The 6735-nt window shown below is 38.1% G+C and overlaps 1 pseudogene; it reads left to right on the forward strand.

Moving 5' to 3' along the window:
* The first annotated feature begins 2484 nt into the window (after window positions 1–2484).
* Window positions 2485–3721, forward strand: LOC106728427 (annotated as a pseudogene).
* The last annotated feature ends 3014 nt before the right edge of the window (window positions 3722–6735 follow it).

Below are 6735 nucleotides of genomic sequence, written 5' to 3' on the forward strand. Positions count from 1 at the left end.
GATTATCCTGCAACTGTCAGACCCTACTAGTGGCACATCCATCAGCAGTACAAGAGTTGCCGATGTCATAGGATGGAACCACGCTGAGACAGGTGCCTTGTCTCCCTAGCTGTTAAGTAAGAGGATTTCTGCTATTAAACCCTGGGCTGTCCTGCCTCCCCAATCCTCCCTTTCCTCATGTCTAAGACAGGGATAATATCACTAATTTTCAGGGTGGTCACGAGTGTTAAAACAAATTATTAGGTTGGAGGTTTCTCAGCAGCGCTTTAGAGCAATTTTAGCATCCTGGCCTTTTTAAGATTTTTGAGGGCCCTGAAGCATGCTTACTCTGTGAGAGGATGCAGGTGCAGCCCAGTGCCCTAAGATTTGGATTCTAAGGCATATATTATTTCAATAATTACTCACATCAAGGTATTTCTTTCTGAGGTTATTTTTGTTACTCATAAAAATTTCATTACAGAAAAGAAAGCCAGGTAATGAGAAATAATTGCATGAGATCCTAGTGTTGTTGGAAAGGACAAATGAGACCAAAGTGCCATGTTCATTCTCTTCCCTCTTTTCAACCAAGGATTCTGTCAGATGGACACAAATGAGTGGTTTTACAGTAGTTCATGCTACAAGTACACCGATACACATTAAGCATGTCTATTTAGTGGGAAAATCAGGCCTGATCCAGGGAGGTAATGCCATAGTATGAGAAGACCATGAATTCAAGAGCCAGGCTGGCTTAGGTTGGAGTTCTGTTTCTGTCCCTGCCTTTTTGACTTGTGTGAGTCACTTGTCTGGACTACCATTTCCTTGTTGGTAAGATGGGGTTGATGACACTTTGCAGTGCTGAAATGAATATTCAATGAAACTGTGATCCTAAAGTACCCAGTACATGGTTGGCACCCAATAAATATTAATTCCCTTTTTCCTTCATTCTGCCATAAAATAGTTTTTTGTTTTATTGTATTTATTTTGGAACACATTAAATATATTTAAATATATATATTTATTATAATATCAAATAATTGGTTGCTTTTCATGTTTTTTCTATCCTTGTGGACTTTTTACACATTGGCCTGAGTTACTCTTTCAAGCAGAGTACAAGTTACAGGTGTCCATGGGATAACTACTACTGTTACTCAAAATGACTGGCCACAGACCATGAGGTGAGCATTATATGGGGACAGATAGCCTTAAACTCTTTCCTTGCCTTCCACAGCCATTTCTCAGTGACCCCAAAGTCACTACCATAGCAGCAGGGCATCTCTCCTATGAACAGCCTTTTCCTACCCTGGGATGAGATGAACACAAAGGAATATTTACTGTATGAGTTACAGATGCATGCACATTAAATTCTCTTTCCTAAGATAATATTTGTGTGCTTACTGCTTTAGTTGAAATCAACCTAATTGTCCTTCCAGCAGCATTCCTTTTTTACTCCATCTCCCTAATTATATTATCTATGATTCTCTCTATACTTTTGTTCCTAATGTCTGATATTTATCTGTATTCTTTTTGGGGGAGGGTGAGGAGAGGATTTCAATCAGCTTTGAATTTGTGAGGACCTATTTGTATTGAACGTCTAATTACTTGAGCTTTTAAATGAGATGTTTTTATTAAAATCCAGATATACTGCATCCACAGGACCCACCCTAGCCACGGGAATTCCAGCTAACTTGTCATGCACTTATACAACAGTGCCAGGATGGAAGGGCAATCTGTTTATAAGGAATCTGTTAAATTGCAGTTTGAATTTTTAAGTAGACCCCCAAATATATTCTTCAAAATGTCTGCTAAAGACCTCTGCCACACATTTTTTTCCAAACAATTGTAGGGCATTTGAGAGAGAGTTTCTAGCAAGCCCAGCTTTTTCTTAAAGAATTTATAGATTCTCAAAGGGTAGAAAGAGGGAGGTCAAAAAATGCCATTCAGAATGCCACTGTGTATGTGTTTTGTTGTGTGTCCAGCACCATCTGAGCTGTGATTCCAAGTGTAGTGTTAGATGCTCCCCAGGCCTTGGTGGGAACTGGGTCTGTTAGGAGCAAGGGATGAACAAGTGCCTCATCTTCAGTCCACTGCTTTCTGAAGAGGCCTCATACTGTAGGAAGATGAAAGGTCTTCATGACTACCCCTTGGGTACCGTTCTCAGTAACTCCTGGTGTGGGCAACTGCTAGGCTTAGAAAGAACACAATAACCATCAATCCATAAAGCACTTATTAAATACCTGTAAGAAAATGTGTGCAGTAAAGAAATAGAGGAGCTGGTGGCCAAAAGCATGGGCTTTGGAGTTAGAAAGACAGATTTCAACCCCACCACTTACCACCTGGAGGGTTTTGTATAAGTTTTTTATCCTCAATTTCTTTCTTTCTTTTTCTTTTTTTTTTTTTAGGTTTTTTTTGGGGGGGAGTAATTGGGTTTATTGATTGATTTTTTTATAAGTGGTACTGGGGATTGAACCCAGGACCCTGTGCATGCTAAGCATGCACTCTACCACTTGAGCTATATCCTCTTCCATCCTCAACTTCTAACCTAAAAAGAAAAAAAAAAGGAGATAATACTTCTTGATTTACAGGATAATGAAGATCAAATGAAATAATGAGTATAGATTACTTAACGTAGTCTCAATACATATTAAGTTTTTAACAAAAGGTTAAATAAATGATTTTTATAATTTTAATTACCATATCAATATTCACTAAGGATCCCTTGAGAGACCTCTCTATGTATGTAAATTCACAAGGCTATGGAAACCATTTTTTTTCTGTAAATGGGATCAAACTATATATTGTATTTTATTATTATTCACTTAAGTATATGTTGTAAGACATTTTCCAAGTCAAAAAAAAAAAAAATCTAGCACTGCAGGCGGCGAGGTCCTGCCTCCCAGCGGGGAAGGAGGCGTGGGCATGGAACAGGCCGCTGCCTCCGAGCCCCGGGCCGCGCCGCTGCCTAGGGCGTCCCGAGGGCTCCGTGGGGGCGCGCCCGTCACGCTGCTCCGGGGACCCGTGAGGCCGGGCGCGGCCGGGCGCTGCTCAGATGGTCGTGCTCCCGCGGCCTGTGCTCACCCTCCTCCTCCTGACCGCCGCTTTCAAGTGCCAGGAGTAGGCCCAGACCACCGACTGGAGGGCCACCCTGAAGACCATCCGGAACCGCGTCCACAAAATAGACACGTACCTGAACGCTGCCTTGGACCCTCTGGGAGGAGAGGACAGGCTCTGCCAGCATAAGTGCAGTGACGGATCTAAGCCTTTCCCACGTATGGATAGAAACCATCCCCGCCAAATGGATGTGGCTCCCCACTGTTTGGTGTTCATCTGAACATCGGCATCCCTTCCCTGACAAAGTGCTGCAACCAACACGACAGGTGCTGTGAGGCCTGCGGCAAAAGCAAAAACGACTGTGATGAGGAGTTCCAGTCTTGCCTCTCCAAGATCTGCCAAGATGTGCAGAAAACACCAGTACTAGCTCAGCATGTTCAGGCGTGTGAAACCACAGGGAGCTCTTGTTTGACAGTGTTATACATTTGGGCTGTAAGTCGTACCTGGACAGCCAACGAGCTGCATGTAGGTGCCGCTACGAAGAAAAGACTGATCTTTAAAGAAGATGCTGAGAGGTGGTGACAGCAGATGAGGACAGAAGAACATAACTTTTGACAAGAACTGTTTTTACAGCATAAAGCTGCCTTATTTTTGTGAAGGGATTATTTTAAGACCTTGACACTAAAACTTCAAACTGAAACAAATGGAGGTTATCTTCTTGGATGTTGCTGCCTTGGTGTGCCAAATTGTCTTGACCAATCTGAGAAATGGGTGCATGTTAAGGGGAGAATTTTTTAAAAGAAAGAGTCTGTAGTTCAGTTTTCACAACTATATTTACCAAAAAAATTAAGTCAAATGTAAAATTTATTATAAGATATGTTCAACATTGTCTTATTTAGAAATATGGGGAAATCTTCACTTATAAGTATGTTTGTTTACTGTGAAATTTAAAATATACATTTATGCCTGGAAAAAAAAAACTACATCTTTTTAAATGGCTATAGTGAATTTTATTTAATGTGTTTATTGTAATTTATATAACCATCCCCTCACATGTGAACATTTAATTTATGCCCATTTTTTAAACTGAGAATTTCTGGAATAGGAATCCTTCTGGGTACTTTTGGGGATGGGAGGACACACGTGTGCATATTTTTCCTCAAGGTAAATTTCAAGAAGCGGGATCATAAGATCCTTAAATACTCTTATTTTAACTAAATTGGTCCATTTAAAAAACAGTTGGTCATTCTCTGCTGGAGACCAATGCAAATTCTGGTATTGATATTTTTCTCAAAATGTTCCTCATTAATATATTACACATTAGTAAATTCATTTATTTTTTATTATGTAAGTAATGCATAATTTTTCAGGAAAAAAATCTACACAGATGTAGCAAGATATCAACATCAATCTCCTGAAAAAAACAAAACAACCAGGCAAGCAAACATTGATATCAGTTCCTGTATCAGTAAATGTAAATCTGTCCCATCCTTTGAAGCTACTGTATATAGACATAACACGATTTTACCATGTTTCAACATATAGGCATTTAAAATGTTTCCAAATTTTCACTTTTGCAATACTCCAGGTAAAATCCTTATACATGCTTACTATGTACATATATGAATATGTCTCCAGGACAGATAACTAGAGTGGAATTGCTGGACCAAATGGTATGTACAAATAAAGCTTTAATACATTACTGCACAATGACGCTCCAACAAGTTTGACAAATTCCTACTCCTACAATAATATGTGAAAATACTCATTTTTCCACACCCTTGCCAATAGGATAGTATCAGTCTAAAATAATTTTTGCCAATTTGATGGATCAAAAATGCTGATTTAAATTGGATTTTACATTAATAATGAGATTAAATGATTTTCGAGGTTTAATGTCTCATTTGTAACTATCATTAATTCTATTTGGTTGTCTTTTCCCTATAGGTATGTTTGTATATGTATGAAGGTGAATGTGTTCTTGTATCAATTATTTTTCTTTTATACATCTTGCAGGGTTTTTTTCTCTAGTTATTGTTTGATTTTTAACTGTGTTAATAGGGTCTTTTCTTATATGGTCTCCAAAGTTTTATGGAGTTCAGTTTATTTAAAAGCATATGTGTGTGTGTGAATGAATTTTCTAGTCCAAGGTAATAAGCACATTCTCTTATATTTTGCTTCAATTTTTAAGCTTTATATATATTTTAATAGCTTTATTGAGAGACAAATCACATACTATACCACTCTCTTATTGAAAATATCCCATTCAATAGTTCTCAATATATTCACAGAATTGTGCAAACTTTGCCACAATCAATTTTAGAACATTTTTATCAGCCCCCCCAAAACTCCCATACCCATTTGTAGTAACCTTCCATTTCCCCTCAAACCTGCACTTATCTTCCCACCCTAGGCAACCTCTTTTTGTTTCTACAGTTTTGCCTATTCTGGACATACATAAATGGGGTTGTATCATATGTGGCCTTATGTGACTGGCTTCCTTCACTTAGCATAATGTTTTCAAGTTTCATCCATGTTATAGCTTTAATGTTTTTATAATTAGATCTTTAATCCATCTGGAATTTATTGACTTATATAAATTGGATAAATAATCGTATATAAATTATTGATCTTTTTATAAAACTTAACCAGTTGTATCAGTGCTATCTACCTAAGATTCAGTCCATCCTTTTCTCATTAATCTAACCTGTCTCCTTCATCGATACGGATGGACCTGTCTCAGAACTCGATTTGTTCATTCTAGTGTTTCCACTGTGAGGACTTTACCCTGATAATGTAGTTTTGCTGTATGGTAGGGCACACCACCCCTCATTTTCCTTTTCCTAAAACTTTCTTAGTGATCCTTCCTCATTTTCCCTTCCCTTTGATTTTTAGAATGGACTTGTCAAGTTTCATCAAAATACTGTGTAACTTTTGATTGGAACTTTGTTGAAATTATAGATTAATTTTGGAATAAATTTCATCTTTATAATGTTGGTGTTTTCAATATTTTAATTGAATTTATAGCTGTATTTTTAATTCATTAGAGGGAAGGTAGATATTCCATCTGGAATTAGCTTTTTAATTGGTTATTGATGTATAGGAAGGTCACTTACTGAGACAGAAACTGCAGGGGGAGGAGTAGAGTTTGATAAAAAGATAATGAGATCTGCTTAGATGCATTCTGCCTGAGATGTTTATGAGAAATGAAGATGGAGACATACATACCAAATATTGCACCATTCATTTTGGCGACATTTTTAGAATGGCAAGGGGAAGGTGAATGGTCCATAAGGTCTTTTGAGGAAGAATGTGGTTTTTAGACCAAAAATGAAACTACTGGATTTGAAAACAAATCCAATAGCTTCTAACATTACAGTTGCAAATTTCTTTTTTAATAAAGGGGAAACAAAACACCAGGAGTTTTATTTGACTTATCGCATTTTGAGAAGCTAGTGGATTAAATAGTTCTTGAACTCAAAGCTGCTCACGCTTCCTACACACTTCCCCTTTCTCCAAGGTCTGGTTGCAGTTGCATTTTTCCATCTTCCCAGGTTTTCAGCACAGCAGGTTGTGATCTGGGTTTCCTAGGCAACCTGAGTGGTTAAAATGAAGGTGATGATGGCAGTATCCAGCGACACTTCCTCTTCCCCGTACACAGCAACTCTTGCAAGATCCCTAATTTCTCAGTCTGAAGTCCCCCTCAAA

Source organism: Camelus ferus, chromosome 35, assembly GCF_009834535.1.
Source record: "Camelus ferus isolate YT-003-E chromosome 35, BCGSAC_Cfer_1.0, whole genome shotgun sequence".
Classification (NCBI taxonomy): domain Eukaryota; kingdom Metazoa; phylum Chordata; class Mammalia; order Artiodactyla; family Camelidae; genus Camelus; species Camelus ferus.